The sequence below is a fragment of the Sturnus vulgaris genome, chromosome 5, assembly GCF_052056855.1.
Source record: "Sturnus vulgaris isolate bStuVul1 chromosome 5, bStuVul1.hap1, whole genome shotgun sequence".
Lineage (NCBI taxonomy): Eukaryota > Metazoa > Chordata > Aves > Passeriformes > Sturnidae > Sturnus > Sturnus vulgaris.
Window position 1 is genome coordinate 23,068,667 of NC_142247.1, and position 20,724 is coordinate 23,089,390.

Here is a 20,724-nt window from a genome sequence, read left to right on the forward strand (position 1 = left end):
TGAGAGGAGATGCACACAAGCTCTGCCTCTATCTGTTTTTAGTTGCCAACCTAGTAGCCAAAATGTGGGTTGATGGCAGTGTACTGGCATACTTGGATCACTGATATAGATTGAAGGTGCTTCTTATTTTCTCAAGTTTAAATACTTTGTTGCAATCAATCCTTGTTTTCACAGATGCTAATAACACATTGCTTCTTCATTTTTGGGAGTAAAATCAACAGGGCCAGGCAACTGTTTAGAGTAGATGGAGACGGGCCAATGAGCAAAATCAGAAAGTCAAGATATGGACTGAAAGTCTGCATAACAGCATAACCTACAGTGCATGGATTAATTACCTGACAGATATATTTATTTTTCTTTTTGAAAAAAATCTTAGACCATTTCTTAATGACACAGAATACCTTCACTCTACTTTACTCTAGTCCATTAACAGGACTGAAAGACCAAAAATGAACAATTTGTTTTTATTCTTTTTCCATGGTGAAGTTCAGTCACACTCTCTTAACAATTTGAGAAGCTAGGTTAAATTCGGGATCTGACATTATTCACAAAATTGTGGTCATAAAAGGGACAGCCTGATCAAAGAATATATCAGGTAATGAAAAACCCATTGTAGAGGATAATCTGAAAAGGTTTGCTACTATGAAGAAATTCCATTTGTTTTCTTCTAATTCTGCTTATTCAGAACTTTTATCAATTGTTAATTCAGACTGCCAGACATTTCATTTTGTTTTGCATTTCTTTGGAGCTTTAAAACATACAAAAGACCACAAATTTTTCTAGGTTGCTTTCAAAGCCTCAACTAATCCTCTTGCAATTCTTTGAGTATATGACAAGGAAAAATATTTGTGCATATCTGGTTTATATTCTGACTTAATAACAAATGATATGATTAATGATAATCGATGACATTTAGCAGTTCTGATCCTCTAGATGCCAAATCCTTTGATAGCTAGTAACCATTGAGATATACATGTCAAGAAAGCCCCATATTTCACTTTATAGAATAAAAATATCACAGAAGACAGTCCCTAGGCTATGTATAGAACAGATATTTCACAGTAAGATTGATATTAGTGACTTTTTTTCCTGTGAGAATTATCAAGAAAAGCTGAGAGAAAATACTCTGTGTCAGTAAAGAGGTGCTGGGGAGAAAAAAAGGGAAATTGGAGGGATGCACAGTGCAGACACAAATGTTAGGCAAGGCAGAGCACTGGCATAGCTGCTCGTGGCTCAGGTATATCAATGTTTATGTGCCTAGGAAAATACCTTAGCTTTGATTACCAAAATGTATCAAAAATGAAATCAGCATCAACTATTTTTGTGTAGATAAAGAGTAGAGAGAAGAATGTGCTACTCCAGAGGTTTTAATTTCCATCTAATTACAAGTCTGAGAGATAGCAGAACAACTAAAAGGCAGGCAAAATGTGAGAAGGCTGGCATAAACTGCTTTAAATTACCCTTCTCCACTGGCTGGATAGTGACTGCTTTCCTGAGTGAGCTGCTTTCAGCCCAAAGCCAGGTTTAACCCCCACCAGAGCACCACTGGAAGTCTGCTGAAAAGAATACCTCGAAGAAGCCAGTGAAGGGTCTACAGAACAAGTGTTATGAGGAGCAGCTGAGTGAGATGGGGTTATTTAACCTGGAGAAAAGGAGGGTCAAGGGGGACCTTATCACTGTCTACAACTGCCTGAAAGGCGATTGTAGCCAGGTGGGCGTTGGTCTTCTCTCCCGGGTAACAAGTGATAGGATGAATGGAACAACAGGATCCAAGGGAGGTTTAGGTATATATATTAAGGAAAAATTTTTCACAAAAGAAGGTTGTTAAGTGCTGGAACAGGCTGCCCAGAGAAGTGGTGGAGTCACCATACCTGGAGGTATTTAGAAGATGTTTGATTTGATGCATAGGAACATGGTTTAGTGATGGGCTTGGCAGTACTTGGCTAATGGCTGGACTTAATGACCTTCAGGGTCTTTCCCAACATAAACAATTCTAAGAGACTTTGAATATGCATTTTCCTGCTCTGCTTTTTTCTCCTGTAACTTTTGAAGGCTTGGGTTTTTTTTTCCCTGAGTTTGTACTGGTCACCAGTGTGCACAGCTCTCTGCACAGGCAGGTTTAGGCTGTGCTGTGAAGCTGCAAGTGCCTTTTTCTGGTAGACTATCAGTGGCCAGGGACTCCTGCCAGCACTGTGCTGGCATTACACCTGGATCAATCTTTTCTCACTACTGTAGGGGTGTGAAAGGCAACACAAAAACTGGTGGATGTACCTGTAGTTTTCTCTAGACAAATGGGGAAATTAAAGACAACGCATAACCCTGAGTGGCAGACCTTAATATGTGCAGCAGAAGTTGAATTGCTTATGACAAGTGAATTTTCAAAGGATCTGATTGTGTATGACAACAGCAAGGGGAAGGACAAACAAGTCTGCTCATCTGTGTCCAAATTCATGGCAAGGCATATATGGGCTGCTGAAAACTCAGCTAGATGAGACTGTCAAAAGAGCATATCGGTGTTATTTCTGGTGTTCTCAGATCAGAAGCTGATGCAAACTGACAAGTACTGAGTTTGCCTGTGAGGATTCAAATCTCCAGTGATTTTAGTCAGCTTAAGTGAGCTCTTCTTCCTATATTTGCATCACTGCCTTCTGTTTTACTGAGAGAGCATTGGGACACAAATTAAAGAGGTGGGTTTATTACCACTAACGCTTCTGTAGGAAACTTATAGTAGCAGAATGTGAAAAGTGACACGTTGCTCTCAGAATATCAGATGATGCAGCCATTAATTGGCCTCTTGACGAAGGTAATTAATGTGTTTATAATGATGGGAACCAGAATAGGTGCCTCTAGCAGTAACACTGTGGTGTAGTTGTGCTGTACAATGGTCTTCATAGCCCTGACCCGGCACACATTCCAGCTGGTATCATGAAGTAAAATCAGTGTTCACTATCCACTGGCACACATACTGTTTATCCTCTGGAAAAAAAAAAAAAAAAAGGCAGAGGGTGGAGGAAATAAAGCAGTAGTGCTATCTGAACTGAAGAGACATCTGGACTATGGGGGAAAGCACATCTACTCCAGCTTGGAGCCAGAGCTGGAGGTTAGCAGTCCATAAGGTGTGAAGCACATCTCAGTCACTTCAGCAGGAAAACAGGGAAGGCAGTAAGTTGCAGTGACTGCAGAAAGAAAACTGAATTAGAGCTGCTGAGAAAACTCAATCATCAATCAGTAAAGTTGATGAAGACAAAGGCAAATTAATATATTCTTTTTAATTCAAATTAATAATATTCAATATTAATATATTTTTCTGGGAACAGCTTCTTCTTCCACTGTATTATCAGACCTTCCACTGAAATACGTTATAGCAATGAACCAAGAACTCTAAATAACAAATCCCGTCCTTACCCAGGTAAAACAATTTTAAGAAGTCATTCGCTGTTCTGTGGATCTAGAGATCACCACATCATTCAATATCTCTGAAGATAAAAAAGGCAGGGGGTGCATACATGGTGAATATAGATCAGATGAAGACTTACCAGGCTGGCCTACTACCACAAAGCAGTTTCTAAAGAGGTCTTTGGGATAGTATGATGTCTTGTCTGTGATCCACATTTGTGTGCTGTTTCTTCATGGTTCACAGAGAAGGACACACTATTTCACAGTTACCATCCTCAATTCAGTCAGTGCTGCTTCCAGGGAAGAGATTTGTGTGACTGAACAGTGGCTGCTCAGAGCCTGTAGATCAGGTGGCTCAAAAAGGAATCAATTATAACCCATTAAAATACAAGACTGAAATCTGCATTTATGTCGGATAAGATGGGAAGAGAGCTGCCCAAAACTCCTGTAAAGAACTTGGCAGAATAAAATGTGGTTAGCTGTCAAGTAGGTACAAAATTCAGCTTCATTAATTTGAAGGGAAATTTTCATTTGTCTCCTTTTCTCTTTTTACTTTTATAGCAAAATATATGTGAAGAAAGCGTGAATTCAGCTCCTTACATAGGAAAATAATATATTTTAAACAGTGATGTCCTAAAAGGTAATGAGCATAGATGGGACAACCAAATTCAAAGATATCTCTCAGCCCCATATGAGAGTATGTTTCAAGCTTTGTTGACCATGATCAAATGCAGCCTTATAAGTTATCACAGCTTTTATTTACTGGCTGAATTCCACAGCAATTAACATTGGAAATTTTTATGTGGAAAAGCAGACATCTTAACCAGACAGGTTAAGATGTAATTACTTACTTGCACATACTTATCTGGGGTTTGGTATGTACAAACAAATGCCCTCACTCACAGATTTCACAGTACAGTGAAAGGCTGGAACAGCCTTCTCAAACTTCTGTCCTGCTCTTGGTTGTTGTGAAAAATTAGAGAAAATAACAGTAAAGACCCCCTAAAAGTGAGAGGGGAAAAATTAAATGTTTGCTTAACCACTAGGTGACCAATCTTTTACATGATCGACCCTAATAAAGGTAGCGAGGCTGCAGCAGTCTAATTCATCAGGCTAAGGAAAGTGGTCACAATGAGAACCAATAGTAAAATTCCAGTTCATCTCCCACCCTTTGAGGAGAAAACTGGTTCCAGTCACCTGACAAATTGTTCATGGCTTGTTTTCACTGCCATTTTTTTCTCTAACTGTTGGATATTTCTAAAGTCATTATCTGACATCAAATAGCGTTGAAGATTCAGCTCTAGATCCATCTGGCAGACTCCAGGTAGAATTATCCCAGGCTCCAATTTATCTGAAATCTAAAGTAAATATTTTACCATTCATCCCCAAATTGAAATAGTTTTTATAAAAATTGTCTTTTGTGATTGACTTATTTGTCGCTTATTTGTTGAAATTTTTGCTTTTTGAAATGGTTATCTATTCTCTTCAATCCTGTGTAATTCAATATGTATACTGAGACTGCATCTAAAGACGTTATTCCAATAATATTTTGATGACCACAACATTTAAAATTTGTTTTTTCCTTGTCTTGTAACAGATGTCTTTAGTGTGCACACAGAAAAGTAGGCATATATTTCACATTAAAATTTTAAAAATCCTTTTTATTTAATGTGAACTGTTGTAGAACAAAGATAGAGAGTCATATATGAGATAAAATTATGTATGTAAATACCAATAGAAAGACTTATCAGAAAAGTTGAGCTATTCATTAAAAGTCAGAAAAAAATTAACATAATCATTGTTTTCCCTTATTACAGAAACACAAGTAGCTCACCACAGGAATGAAATAAGATATCCTTTCCTGGGGATTTCACACTAATTTCCATGGACATGACCAATTGAAACAAGGTACTGCGCAGTTCCTAAAATAGGTTCAGGTTTTTATAAGTCCTTCTAGCAATATTATCTAAAAACACAACAAACTATTAAGACAATTAATAAGTGTACATTTTTTTTAATCTACTGCAAATAAGCGAAATAAACATTTTAACTGAAGAGAGGAAAATAGTGAAATTAATAATTCATAACATGCCAAAAACCCCAAATATTGCAGGAACTATTCTTGCAGCAAAGTTGGCTTCCAGTACTTGTAGGTATTATTGGTAATAATAAGTACTTTTTTCACATGGATGTAAGAGCTGACATTTTTACTTTAAGCACTCCTTAAAATTGCTTCCTTATTCAATTTTATTTTTAGTGTAGGCAAATGAACAACATTAGGAGACAATAATTTACTATCAGCTCCTGCAGCCACAGGATATCATGGGTTTCTTCAAATCATCCAAGATCATCTGCACCACTTCTGCCCACTTTGGACTCTCCCCAGTTCTGGAATGATTATTGCATCTCAAGGATGATTTTTCTGTGTCACTGGGGAATCCTTTACTGAATTCTCTTAAAATGTTTTCCTTTAAGACTGCAGTGTTACTCTGCCCATATGTCTTTTTTCTCTGTTGTCCTCTTTCATATGACCTGTTCTTTCCTAATTCTGGTACCTCCTTATATTTACCTCATTGACCATCTGTTTTCTTTTTCACATCCAGGATAAACCGAGCATTCTGCAGTGCTGCTGTGTCTGCTGAGATTCAGGTTCTAAGCATGGGCTTCCCACTGCCCCAGCTGCTCGATTCAAGTCTTTTCAAGAGGTGAAATTTCAGGCATGGACACCTTGTTCACTAATTCCTCCCGATTTTAAAGGGACTAAGGGTCCCCATAGTCTGTGGGAACAAAGCATCAGGCACCTACAACAATCGTGAACCACAAAAGTAATGGAAGCATTTAACTTTCCTCCTTTGACTTTTCCTTGTGTGCCAGTGGCAGGGTCAGCTGGAAGTACGGTATTTACAGTACTGAACAAAAGGTGTGTGTTAGGAATGGATAGGTATGAATGGATAGTTATGAATGGATAGGTGCTCTGCCCGAATAGGAGCCTATGTCCAGCATGTGTCTGGCAAGGACTGAGAGCAGTTCCCAGTGCTGTCCTTCCTCCCACTATGTGATCTGGACTTGCAGGGAAGCAAATTTCTCTCAGTAACCAAGAACTAATTCTAGACTTAACAAAGAGAGAAATCACACTTAAGATTTATTTAGAGATGGTGAGTAAGACAATGTTTTGCAGACCATTTATTGGCTTTTCACACAACCACAAACTTCACAGGGCCATGAACGTCACCCTGAAGTGATGGCTTGGCAATGTGTTAAGTCTGACTTTAGAATGTCTTGCGCCAGATCAAAAAATCTGAGCTAAAATATTGATCTGTCATCTTACTGTAACAGTCCAAATGCAATAAAAAAATGTTAGTGTTTGGTCAGGCTTCCTGTAAGATCAGGCACATCTGTCCCTAACATTGTAACTTGAGCATTTTTTTGTGTAAAGAATTTCTCTAAACTTGAAAGCTAACATAATTTTATGTTCTGTCACTCTGCAGAGCCTTCATCTGTACTTTTTTAAGCTGATCTGTTGAAGTTTCCTTGCAGATAATGCAATCCTCAGATTTAAACCCAAGTTTTGCTATGGTTCATTCATGGCCAAGTTCTACATTAAAACCTTCCTCTTGTCTCTAGCATTTGTACACATTTCTTTAATGGTACTATTTGCAAAAGAAAAAGCATTCTGCAATGGATCAAGTTATTTTATTGACCTAAGTGGAATAGCAAAATCCTCTAAAACTGACAAAGAAGAATTTGTGAAAATGTCAAACCTTGATAGCACTCTGCTTTTTACACTTCATATCATCAGCTTAATGGATATGACTTAAGCAAGTAAGTTTTCCCAAGGAAATAATTAGCACCTTTTGTTCAAAAGTTTGCTTTTTTAAAGGTGGTCACCACATTTATCCTCAAATAATGCAGAGGTTTCTCATTATCTATCCACTTGCTTATTTTTCTTTTATGAAAAGTCAATATATGTATATATTGTATAGAAATTCGGCTTTCTGTAGGAGAGAAGAAATATTTGTTTAAAAGTATTTTCTTCAATAGAGTGTTTGCCTTTCAAAATTCAGCATAAAGTCAATGTAAAAAGACAGAAGTTAAAAAGTATATCAGATCCTTGATCAGCATCCCATTAGAAACAGGAAAAAGCTTCCTTGAGGCTCTGATCTGCTCTCCTACCAACTCCCACTAATATTAGAAATTAAACCAAATAGCTATTCTGAGGATTACTCAGGAGCAAATAATGATTTATTGTATTAGAAATCAAGCCCAGTAAGCAGAGGAGAGCAAAGTTAGACAATTACTTTGCTGCCTAATTTTTATTTTGTAAATGCAGGTGTTTGATATCTATGTTTGCAGAAGTACCCTTTCTACATTCAGGATAGGTCATAGAGGTGTTTAACTCATTAGGACGTCACAGATTAAATGAAATTGATCACCTTATTCCAGAGCATACTGCACATTTGTTTTCATTTGATGACTGTCCACTATTCCATTTGGTATGACTGACTGGCATTTCATCAGGAAAGATTAAAGACTTCATTGGATTTAGTATGCACGGGCTTGCATTTCATTGCCAAAACCATGGATAGCTGCACAAACATTAACATGATTCATGGTTGCTGAAATGTAATTTATACAGATCTTTCATTTACTCTTACTCAGCAGCACCACTCATGTTCAAGAAACTGTCATCACATAAATGTTGAGGAGTGAAGGTTTTCCAAAACTACTGCTCAAGCATCCAGCTCATGATCAAAGAGCAAAGATGAGGAGAAAATATCATGGTAAAAGAGGAAAAAAATTTCTCAAATCAAAAATATAAGACATTAATTTCAGGTCAAAGTAAAATAACTGCTTTAGTAATTTCAAATATTGTGTTTTGATTCAATCTTTTAACTCTTTAGCACAAAGTTATATTTCTTTAAAATGTTATTTAAAAAAATGAACTCTGTTTTGAGAGATCAAAATATGCTACTCTGAACTTTCCTCAAATCTTTTTTTTTTTTTTTTCAGTTTTTAGAACTGACGAAAATTGGTCCTTTTCTTAAAAAATCTTTTGGTTGTTTTATGAAGTAAGCTTTTTCTCCTGTGGGTAAAAATTGAGATTCTTTGCTGATAGGAACAATAAGTCCTGGGTTAATAAGCAGCCCATGCATTGTGAATTTAAATGATAAGCAAGTGAATTGCAAGGACCTTCTGTTTAAAACTTTAGGTCTTTCAGGACAGAGCAACAGAGGAGTACTGATGGAGAATGGAGATATTTATGACATACTTCTGTTACACAAATACACTTGGAACAAAGCTCTTCCCCCCCTACCCCCAACCCACTTCTCCCTCTCCTGTAGAGTTTCTTCATCACTGTAATATAAATGATGACACTTTAAATGTCTTGTCATTCTTGACTGAGACACCCTTTGGCGTTACACCTCTGTTATCTTCCCACAGTAATTCTGAGGCTGCAATGATGGATAGCCATTAGTGATGGATGACTTGGTGATTCATGATTTTCACTGTTACATTTGATACTCGGAAAAGACTCTATAACTTGTGAGAAATGAGAGTTATAAAGTAGGTATGCATTTATTTAGCACTGAGGTGCAGGGAGGATAGCTCTTCTCAAAGCATGCACCCTGAAACTTTAAACTACTGCTCTATTTATTCCCTAAAAGCCTAGGATTACACAATATGCTTAATACATATTCATGTCCTAGCCTCGCCTAGTCCTGCCTACTCTCGCTTTGTATTAAAATGAACTAAAAGTCCTTTTGTGTTTGCATCTCCCCAATTTGGGGGTCGTTGGAGGCTTTTAAACTTTTCTTTGTACTTGAACTTTTTAACTTTGTCTTCGGAGTATGCATCTTAGCCTTTTGGTCACATTTGAGATTACTTCTCGTTGGTTTAAGGTTTTGGATTTATTACTTATTACTGGTAGCCTTGCACCCCTCATCCTGTTTGTAAGTTTTGGCTCCATTTATCGCAAACCAGTCTGCCTCTCCTCCTGATTTTGTAAGCATAGTAAATTTTAGGCATTTCTCATTGTCTTGGTTAGTTAATTTTGATGAATTATTTCTTACTTCTCAATTTCTCATCTCACATTAAAGAGGATCACTCTAGGTGGATTTACCATTGATCAGCTTATACACACAGGCTAATGGAGCTGAAGCAATATAGAACCTATAATTGGCATTGCAGCAGAATTCTTAGCTGCATTTCACACCAATTCCTGGCCTGGAGAGGTTCCAGCACTTTTTTTATTGGGCTTGCTCCAGAGCAGGTACATGCAAATACAGGTGATCTGCTGTCTCAAGATTTGCTCATTGTAAGTCAAAATGGTGTGATCTATAAGTTCACAGAAACCACAATTTATAACATAAATGTCCCCTGAACCCTAATCAGTCACGTGAGAAAATGCCATAGGAGTCTTTTTTCTTCTCCAATAATGATGAATCATGTTAAATTTAGTTGTCATGATTATGAAAGACTTTCAGTATTGCACTAAATCAATTTGCTCTTTTTGTCACCAAATCTCAGACAAATGACATTTGACACTGATTAATTCCTACTTTAATAACCATGAAATGAATTGATAGAAACCAAAAATATCACATCTGCCAGTGAAAGCAAAAGTAGCAGGACATTTCTAATTTTCCAGTGTTGAACTTTGAGCCAAGAAATTATCCATCTCTGTGAAACAGTTTACTGTATATATGACAGAAGTAATGCATCTCCCTTTCTAACTGGAGTTGCAAAAACTTGGGAGTATTACTGTATTTATAGAATTAATTGACAGGAGATGAATTGCTACCATTAACAACATGACTGACTAAGACTGACTGTCTGACAAAAATCATTCTAATTCTTTCTTTTCAATCTAAATTTTTTTTTCTCTTGAGTGGAGCTGAATTCACCCTATTTGACTGAATATTAAATAGGTGACAGAAATTAAGCTGTATATAATCTTTAGGGCTTTTATTAACTCAAAGTGAATATTGAAAGTGTATATCCTTTACAGTGAAGACAGAAGAATTCTTTCACTTCTAGGCTTTCACAGAAAAAAGCCCTAAACACCAGAAAAGGGCATCTAAAAACATTAGAGTATTCTGAATATGACATTTACCAACTTTAGTGTACTTGTAATTACGTGCTTTATGCATGTCTGAAGTATATAAAACACTTTTAATGCATACTTGTAGAAAAAGACATAACCAACTTATATATGAGTTTCAAAACTTAATTTGTAAAAGTATTTTTTTCTTTCAGAAGGCAAAAGTAACTTATTTAGTACTCTTCTAATGAAGAGTAACATTAAAAATATAATTATGAACAGTGATACACCTTAATTTAAAAAAGAATACAAAATATTCTGCTGTCAATTATTATCCAAAAATTAGCATCTGAAAGTTCAAAAAACAAGGCATAAGTTGCCTACCCTAAGTCTCCAGACTTTCCTCAGGACACATTGGATGTCACTAAATTAATGAAAATGTTAATACAATTTAGAGCTGCAGTACTTTCTGACTGCTATTCGTTATTAATGATCTCAGAGCACTTTCACAGTTAATGAAATGCTTGGTTTTGAATCAGACTTTATGTTGTCGGCTCTATTTCATTCATCCTATTTTCCTGTGTGTGTTAACTGCCTATGATATTCTTTATATTTTTGTTTGGTATTTTTTCCCCCTTTAACCACATCAGATATAGTTTAAACAGTCTAAGGTATGCCTCTTTTTATTCCAGAAGTAGAGCCTTATTGTAATGGATAGGGCTGTCACCTCAGTGCTTGTTTAATGCATACCACAGCCCTGCAGGCTCCTCCTTGGAACTGTAAGTAAGTAGTTTAAAACAGTTGAATCTGCTTTTGTGTTGCCTTTAATCTACTTTACTCTAGTTCCTTCCAAAATGGACAATATAAATAAATTGAAGAAGATGCAGCAGACTTTGAGGGTAGTACAAGAGCCTCAGGTTCAGAAGGAGAACTGAAGTATGCCTGGGTAGCCTTCCAGCTCCTTACAGTGCATTTCAGTCGTGCCTCAAAACAGCTGCAGGGCTAGACACATTGATGCAAAACTTGTAAATTTGAAGTATGGTTATAAAATGTTTACAGACTTTCCAGATCGCATTCTCATGAAAATATCCACGATACAGGCAATGTCAGCTCTCCTTCTACATAGCACAGCTCAGCAGAGACAGCAGATTTTGAAACGGTATTCTTGGTCATTACTGATTATTACTCTGACTGTTTTCCATAGATCCGAATCCACAGAAGTTCTTTCCATTGGTCAGAGGCAGCTTAGAGCAGATTTGATCCCTTATTCTCCTTTCAAGTTCTGCTAGAGTAAATACCATCATTTTACCCTAGACTTACTGCAACTCACTCCTAACCTTTCTACTCAAGTGGCACACCTCTAATAGCAAAATAATGTTCCCTAACTCTGAAACTGAGTGATGGAACATAGTTCAATTCAGGCTGGTTAGGCTTCCTTCTTTCAGCAAATAGGTGGGCTTCATCCATACCCTTTGCTGGCCCCCACATTTTCTCTCTGATCATGTCCCTAAACCTGCAAATTTGCAGGTAACCTGCAAATATTTAAACGCTGAAGTTCATCATAAAGTAATGCTTGAGGCTGAGCCTGAGCTCAATGAGTTTCTTTGTGAAGCTAGAGCCAGTAATTGCACAAGCACCAAATTCAATTTGTTAGTTAAAAGAGAAATCAGAACGACTGAATTCCCCTTGCAAACACCCACTAAACCTTATTCATGGGAAAAAAGATTAGCCACTGCACTGATTGTTTTTTGAGAGTCACAGTTTTAGAATTCAGGAGGAACTGCAGGGTTTCTATCACTGATGCATTAAATAAAGCAGAAATACACAAAAACAAAGAATCCTTCTTTCTAAATGGAACACAGGTATCGAACCATGAAGAAATTGTACATGAAGTAATTCTAGTGAGCACATTCAAGTGAGAGAGATAGCAAAAACCTGCAAATATTTACTCATTTAATAATCTAAATATCACCAACATTGGAAAAAATTGGTTGATTTAAAAGACAGCTCTCGCTGAGGAAAATTACTTTCTAAAATTTTTTGCCACATCTGTTTCTAATATAATAAACCTGATTTGTTTTATAAAGAAAATGCTCTAAGTGTCTAGCTCTCTAATGAATAAGGTCCATACTAACAGGGCTTCTAATATAACATGATTTTGGTGGTGCCAAATATATCAACCATTCCATTAGAGCACAATAAACTTTCACTATCAGGACTAAGGTTTGTAAATATATGCTGTTTGGAATTGGTCATCAGTTGCTAATTAATGAATAGGAAAGACAAGATGTTTGTTTTGACTATAGAAAGTCATATATTTTTATTCTGGGTGAATATTTAGTAATAAAGTTACCTCTTATTGTTTGGCCAACCTCTGTTTCATCCTACAGCATGGTGAATATTTGGTTCTGAACCTATAGCTCTAAACACATAATTAAGGTTAGCTATGACAGTTCAAACTTGTACTACAAGAAGGACAATGAGTTTTCAAGGCACCTGTTCAGCCAGCCTTAGTGCCATAAGAGCTTGCATGAAGTATTTCAGGACTCCCTTCACTAAAGGAGATTTATGGATTATACATAAAAATGTATTAGAATTTCCAGTACAGATAATTAATGATCTTTATGGCTGCGTAATTTCTACTCTAGGTCAAAATAAAATTGCCTTGAAATTTACTCTCAGCTTGTGATGAGAAGAAAAATACTTGTCTGTCATTCTCCTGCCCATCTGAATATCACAGCCTTCAAGATCTTCATGAAGACAACTCAATTTTACCTATTAGCTAAATCTACTTGCAATATGACTTTATGGATACTGAATTAAAACCCTTGATCAAAACTTACTTGAAGCCTCTAGTTATGTGCTTTTGGAGATATGTGTATATATGATACAAAAATCTCCATAAACAACATAGGTTCTCTTCTATCATTGCCAATATTTTAAGGTAAAGGACATGGTTAAGGTAGAAGACATGGTTTCCCTCATCCAAAGAAAAAGGAAAACCCCACAAAATCTTTCCAAGAGTTTATAATATAGCCTGCCACTTCCCTTCATATCTCCTTACAAAAACAAGGAGACAGCATAAGTTTTGGGAAATCAAATAGAGACATTGGTCTTATATCATATTATGATTTTGTCTAAATAGATAAATTTAGCCACTTTCTGTAATTTGGGTTCATCTCCTGTCTTTTCTGTGTAGATTGCTCTGTCAGCCAACTGGAATTCCCCAGCTCCCAATCTTTTCTCGGTAGAATAATGCAAGACATATTGCACTTCATTCTAGCATATCAAGAATGTTTACACATTGTGAACTAGCTCACTATCTGTATTTTTTATTGCTCTTCAAAAGGCATACATAATTGGATTTTGTCTCCTGTCTCCTGCAGTCCTGAGCATAAATTGGCACTCCTGTAAAATGAATAATTGGTGAGAAACAAAGATCCTCCAAATGTCATACATTCAATTATTTCAGTATTATGTGGTATTATCTAGCAGATGCAGTATGATCTTCAGCCACCCTGGAAACTGATTTTATCTCAATTTTCCACTACATTATTTAAAGAGACTTCTGTGGTGTTCATTGTTCAAGTACTAAACATTCCTAAATACTATTAGAAATGTCTGATTAGGTCTTATTTTCCCTTCAACTGGAGGATATGTTGCTTGTGTTTTGGTGAATTACAGGTTATGCAACATTTCTGAATTGCAGATCTTTTTCAAAGCTCTTAGTGAGCAGAATATTCTCTATAGTATGCAAGAAGTTATCTTGAGAAGCATGTATTGAGGTGAAATATATTTTATCTCATACTTTCACAAGTGAATTATTACCCCACGTCACTTCAGTCAAACTGTATATTTACTAACTTCATAGAAATTAAATTAATAATTTGGACAAAAAAAGTGTTTAGATAAATATTTCAATTAAATACTAAGAATGGTTCACAGATTTTCTGATTTATCTTAATCATTAAAACATATAATTAATCAAGACTTGAATATAGCAAATTTCTCCTTATCAACATGAAGGAAGTTTATCACAAGCACAAACATCTTTATCTGTGGACTCTGTAGGCTTGAATTGGCTTCAATGCTTATGAATAATGTTTAAATTATCATACCAAAGAAATAAAAGTGTAAAAATAAAACCAAATTAATTTCTCTTAATATAGCACAAGATTTTTCCTATAGTAGACTAATATTAGTGTGGAACTGGGAAGTAGATATTTGCTTTAATTATTGTAGTGAGTTGGTCTTGGCTGCATGCCAGGTGCCCACCAAGCTGCTCTATCACTTTCTTGTCAGGATGGGGAGAGGGAGAAGGAAAAAAACCCTTGAGGGTCAAGGAAAAGGGTAATTTAATAAAACAAAAAGCAAAGGCCAGACAGAGAAGCGAAAGAAAAAAAAATATTTATTCTCTACTTTCCATCAACAGGTGATGTCAAGCCACTTCCTGAGAAGCAGAGTTTCAGTATGTGTAGCAATCAGTCCAGAAAACAAATGTCCTAATAACTAATGCCACCTCCATCCCACCCCCTGTCCCATTTCCCTTAGTTTTATTGCTGAGCAGATGCTGTAAAGTGTGGAATATCCCTTTGGTCAGCTTGGGTCAGCTGTCCTGGCTGTGTCCCCTCCCAAGAAGTGGCCACCCTCAGCGTGCTGGTGATGGGACAATGCTGGAGAGACACCTTGGTGCTGTGCCAGTGCTGCTCAGCAATAGCCAAGCACGGGTGTGTTACCAACACCTTTCCAGCACCAACAGGCCAAAGCTATTAATGAAAATGAGTAAAAGTTGAAGATTGGGCATGTCTTAACTGATTTACAGATTTGAAACTCCAGATTTCTGAGCAAAAAATTAAGTCTGCCATAAGAAAATTAATAACATTCATTGTTACACTGAAGAATATCTGTACTTACTCATTTTGTAGTTCAGTTAAATGTTTAGGTGGCTAGCCCAGTATAAATGTAGCCTTAATTAATGTAACTGCATAAACAAAAATAAAAGGTACATTAATACTTAATGGATTAGCAAACTAAATACAATTTTAACCTCACTAGTGGTTTCCTGACAAGTGCAGGAAAAATACAGTAATTAAAGCACAGTATTGTCCTAGACCCAGCCAAGTGCTCTTACCACTGGGCTACAGAGCCAGACCTCATCTAGTTAAATTTTTTCCCCAAAATGTTGAATTTTGCTGGGTTAATAAGCAGAAATGAAAGTTTAAGTATTGAAGGATGTCCTAAACTACAGTCTCCTTTGAACTGATCCTCCCTTTTAGTCATGTGCCTATGTAACTAGTACATGCATCCCAAAGGGGTGAGTTTTAGATTTAAATTTCCACATTTAGTGAAGTGTATGGATTCAGGTTTAGCACTTTGATATGAAAATATTGTAGTGTTAATACATGCTACTATCCACTTCCTCCTTGAAGCTAGGTCTTTGAATGAAAGAGACTGGATTGTCCATTTCTGTGTAGAAATGAGGTGGGTGAGACGTATTTTAAACCTAATTTGAAATCTAAATCAAGGGTTGCTGCTAATATAAGAAATGTTTTGTTGAAAATCTGCATATAATTGATCTTCAATAGAATTTAGGTGGGAAATGGGTCAATAACCTCTCAAATGGATTGTTTATTTAGATTTAGACTTCTATATTTTTGTAATTAGAAAATATCATGATCCAAAATGTTGATGCCAGCAGTGTGCAAAGGTCTCAGATATCTGGCAGCCTTATAAAAGACTTTTCAGGATCATAGTGGATTCTTTCATTGCATAAAATATTTTTAGTATTTACTGCAGATTCTTTGAATATATGTTTTCTCTGCATTATGTTGAATTCAAGGTAAAGTTTTCTGCCTTCAAAGAGCTGTTTTGAGATTGAATGCACTGCTATGAAGCTTCACAGAAAATATTTTCTTCTGCCTGTTAAGTAGGACCAGTAGCAAAAAATGTTTACATCCAAGAGCTTTAATGCAAATATTTTTTTTATATTTGCCAAAAAAATTGGCAACACTTTGGTTTGTAAATAAAAAAATTAAGTATTCCATAAAAAAGATGACTTTAAAAATTATTTCTAACTTTTAAAAATATTTTTTAAAATCATCAGACGGAAGTAATTAAACTGGATTATTACAGTCACAAATATGAATGAGAATGTAGTTAAACCATCATCTTACCATATGCAATAGGGATGAATTCTGCAAGGAAATATTTTGTGGCATATTTAAATCATGGAAGGGATTGGTGTATGTTTCAATTATTTGTGATTAAGCAAAAGCTTAAGACTTCAATAATGCTGAAACTAAATTATTTAAATTGATCTTCTTATTTTCCATGAGCATGATTTCCCTTTTACTGCACTCAATACAATAGAGATGAGCTGAATATACTTTGTAGAGCCAAAACCTCAAGTATTAATAAGTGAAGTGCAGTGGTCAAAGGCAGTCAAACCATGCATTCTAAACAGGTAATTTATGAAAGTGGTATGGTATATACCATACACAGTACACAGTATGCCCTTTGTATTATTGAAATTAAGATACTGTGTATGTCCTGTATACTTGAAGGGTATTATTACCATTCACAGATGATGTTTTCTTGTTAAAAATATAATATTATATAAAAATATAATATTCACAAGGCATGCATCATATAAGTATCTTTAGTAGCATTTTTTTTGTTATTATTATTAATTAGAAATTTCTAACATCTTGATAATCATTATTGTATACTGAATTTAAAAAAATGCTAGTGATTAATTTTTACATATGGTAGGATTTATTAATTTTCTAAATAATTAATCTAATGAAATTATAAAAATTTTCCTTGCATTTTGTTCAGTATCTACTTATTGTATATGGAAAAACATGTCTGGTCTTCAAAATGTGTCCTTTGGCTATTTAAATAGCTCAGCCCTAACCCACAGCTAGTAATTGTGGTCATTACCTTTTATCCAGCTGGAAGGATTGATGATAATTAATTGAAGCAGGAATACTGTAGAGTACATGGGAGGAACTGGAGGTCAGATGTGGCTCTAGGCACAGCTGTTAAAGATAGTGAAATAGCCCTCTGCTCACTTCTTAGCTCCCCTATGGTGATATTGCACAAATGCCAAATAAATGCTATTGATAAAGCAGGACCAATTTAAAGAGTGAAATCAGCTCCTGGTTGTAGACCTTTCTTTTGATTGCAACAAAAGTAAGAAATGTGAGTATCTAGGACTGTGTGTGTCTATCTTTTTTTTTCCTTTGGTGGTTTTGTTTGTTTGTTTGTTTGTCTGTTTTGGTGTTTTGATTATAGTTTTTTGTTTTGATTTTGGTGTTTTCTTTGTTTTAGTTTTTTTTCAGCTTCATAATTTTCGTTTTCTTCTTTCCATCCCATTTTTGGAGTGTGTGAAGAGCCCACCTAAAGAACAATTAAATCTGTTCCGGGCTACTCTGCTGGAAAGATTTGGACTAATTCAGCTGTGGGGTATGGCGCTGTGGAGGACTGAAAAGGAGGAAAAGGATCTAAATGTACTGAAAGTATTAGGAGACACGAATAGAACCTCAAAAATTATATATGCAGGATACTGGGGAAGTGGTAATCTTTACACTCCAATGGAATTCTTCAGGAATAAATCAGAGACACAACTTGCAATAGTTAAAGGAGAAGAGCAGAAGAAGACATTATTATTGCTCTTGTCTTATTGACCACCATGAAAACTTGATAGCCTCCATTCCCAGATGACAAGGAACCATTACTTTCAATGTTCTGTGCAGGATAAAAACTTTGAAACTTTAGCCTACTAAAGCTATATTAAGATTTATTATAAGAAAGTAATTTCAAAAATGTTCCAGGGGTTTAGATTAACAACCATTTAATAACTTACTACTTTCTTAGAACTAGGGTTTAACATATTGGTCCATGGCAGCACCAAGTGAGGTTGAGACTCGGTCATTATTTGTTTTTGAAAGTCTGTTCTTGCTGAGGCATGAATGGTTTTTCTTTTGCATCACAAGAATTCATCTCTTAAACATACTTTTGGCATTCCAATTAGCATTTAGTCAATGCTCAGTTGACTGATATTTGCTCCATAATTAGAAAAGACTTTGCTTAAAAATAATCATCCTGGCACATTTTACTGGTAACAAGGGGGAACAATGTATATAAATTGTGTAACTGAGGAACAATATACAAATTCAAATTAATTTAGATTATTTTTCCCAATGAAGATGATAAAATTTAGTGTCTTTTCAGTATCCATTGGGATTTGATTTTTGATTGGGAAAGGTTTAATTTGTAGAGTAAATAATTTCAGAAATGTCTGTGTAAACATGCAAAGGTGTTGCATAGTGAGTCAAATTTATTAAAGACACCATCAGTAAAGATATAGTGAGTATCTCCATCTTTATTTTACTTTCCAGAGGCATAAAGAAATTCTTATTCTCACATATCCTTTTTGAATTGCTAGTAATTTTTCTGTATTAGCAATTTAAAGTAAGTAAAATTCAGGATTTTTTTTCAGTGATAAAAAAGCCCATTAATATTTACTTTATCTAAATGGCCATTTTGCATATTTTAATTTAATCCACTCTCCTCAGCTATATACAATCCATCTACTTCATCTTTTAAATCAAGTATCAGAATGCATGATTAACTGAAGTCAATCCTTGACCTCCTACGTGAATCTCCCAAAATGAAAATCTAAGCCTGTATATTGCCTTTAAAATTTTATGATGCCACCTAGTTTATTTAGGATTGAAATTACAGGTATTAATGTATTCAAAGCTAATTATAAAGTCATTCTGAGACAGAACAGAGACAACCAAACCAGATGGAATTTATTCCAGTGCTACTTCTACTATTAAAATGTATAATATTTCCATGTAACAGTGTCTGTTGTAATCAGTTTCTGTCTAGGTACCAACATTAGAGCCACTTCTACAAGCTCTTTGTAGAGGTTATCTCTTCTCATTGCAGAAATAGGTCTTGTCATACTTGACTCTTTCATTTGAATTAAATGGACAGTCCAAAATGAATTTGAAGATAGTAGGATGCTTAAAGAGTAACAAAACTGCAGAAAAAATAGTTCTGGATTTGTTGAAATAAAAAGAAATAGGGAAAATATCTTTAACAGATGATAGATAAGACAATAGTACTTTGGATGAATAGAGAAAGAAAATGTTTTCCATTTGGAAGCCCCAAGCAAAAATTTGGAATAAAAAAACCATTTCTTATTAAGATACCTGCTTCCCCTCCCACTGTTTCTTTCATCTTATGGAAGAGAAAGAGTAGGGAAAGAGGACAATAAATGCCACATATATTTTGAGCTTCTCATAAGCATTCAAAATTCATTTGGGAAGACTAAAAGGTATGTCACCATTACTTATTCAGACAGAAGTGTTCTTAAAACATCTGCACTCCAAACTAGTGCAAAGACATTATCAGGTTAAGAGTACAGCCTAATATATCTAACCTCCCATCAAGGCTGGCTAGCTGAATGTTACCCAAACCACTGCTACATCACTTCCAGAGATGCACTTCCAGCAGAGCTGGCTTGGGTCCACAGGGCTCATGGAGACATCTGCTGACTTGCAAAACTCTGCATTAACACAATAGCACAGGAATAGGACTAGATACCTGTAAGAAAGAGAAATTTCATCAGTATGAAATAACTTCAATTAGTTTGAAAAATTATCCACGTCAGATACGAAACTAGGCATAACATTTTACGTTTAATTATCTTAGTAGGAAACACAGCCAACATGTTTACAGGGATAGTGATTATTCTCATTTATTGTTTTAAGTTCATAGCTGAAGAACAGGTTCACAGGACTGAAGATATGGAAAACGAGATTTATCATTTATAAATTAAGATAATGGTGTCTTAAATTTCGTGTCTCAACATGATGCCACTCCCCACTGTACATCACTCACACTTGAACAATTCTCCTGGTTCCTGCTGTTAGCTCATTGGAGAAAGTAAGAAGAGCTTCAAGTTGCTTATTTTGATATATAGTCCATTTTATATAAAATTCATACTGTATATACTTTCTAATTAGATCATTAGTTAAAGATATTGAGAAACAATTTATCAAATACTGTAAAATAACAAAGTAAATTTTTAGTGAGCACCTGCTAAAATATCACATAAAAGCACATAAATGGCAGTAGATTTTGATCCCATTTAAAGAGAGAGCTGGAGGTTAGTCCCTTTTCTTGAAGAATAGGTAGAGTGGACTCAAGATTCCTGAGGCTCATATTGGATTCAACTGTGAAGTCTTTATTTCTAGGCAAGTCTCACCATG

At 35.5% G+C, this 20,724-nt stretch overlaps 1 long non-coding RNA gene across 5 annotated transcripts in view; it reads right to left on the reverse strand.

Annotated features, from left to right (window-relative positions):
• The window catches only part of LOC148223583 (uncharacterized), a 77,689-nt gene that overhangs the window by 16,730 nt on the left and 40,235 nt on the right, over positions 1–20,724 (reverse strand). For all 5 annotated transcript variants that reach the window (XR_015803805.1, XR_015803801.1, XR_015803802.1 and 2 more), the window contains exon 5: positions 1–20,056. This exon is cut by the window's left edge. This is a non-coding gene — a long non-coding RNA (uncharacterized LOC148223583). The remainder of the gene's footprint in view (positions 20,057–20,724) is intronic.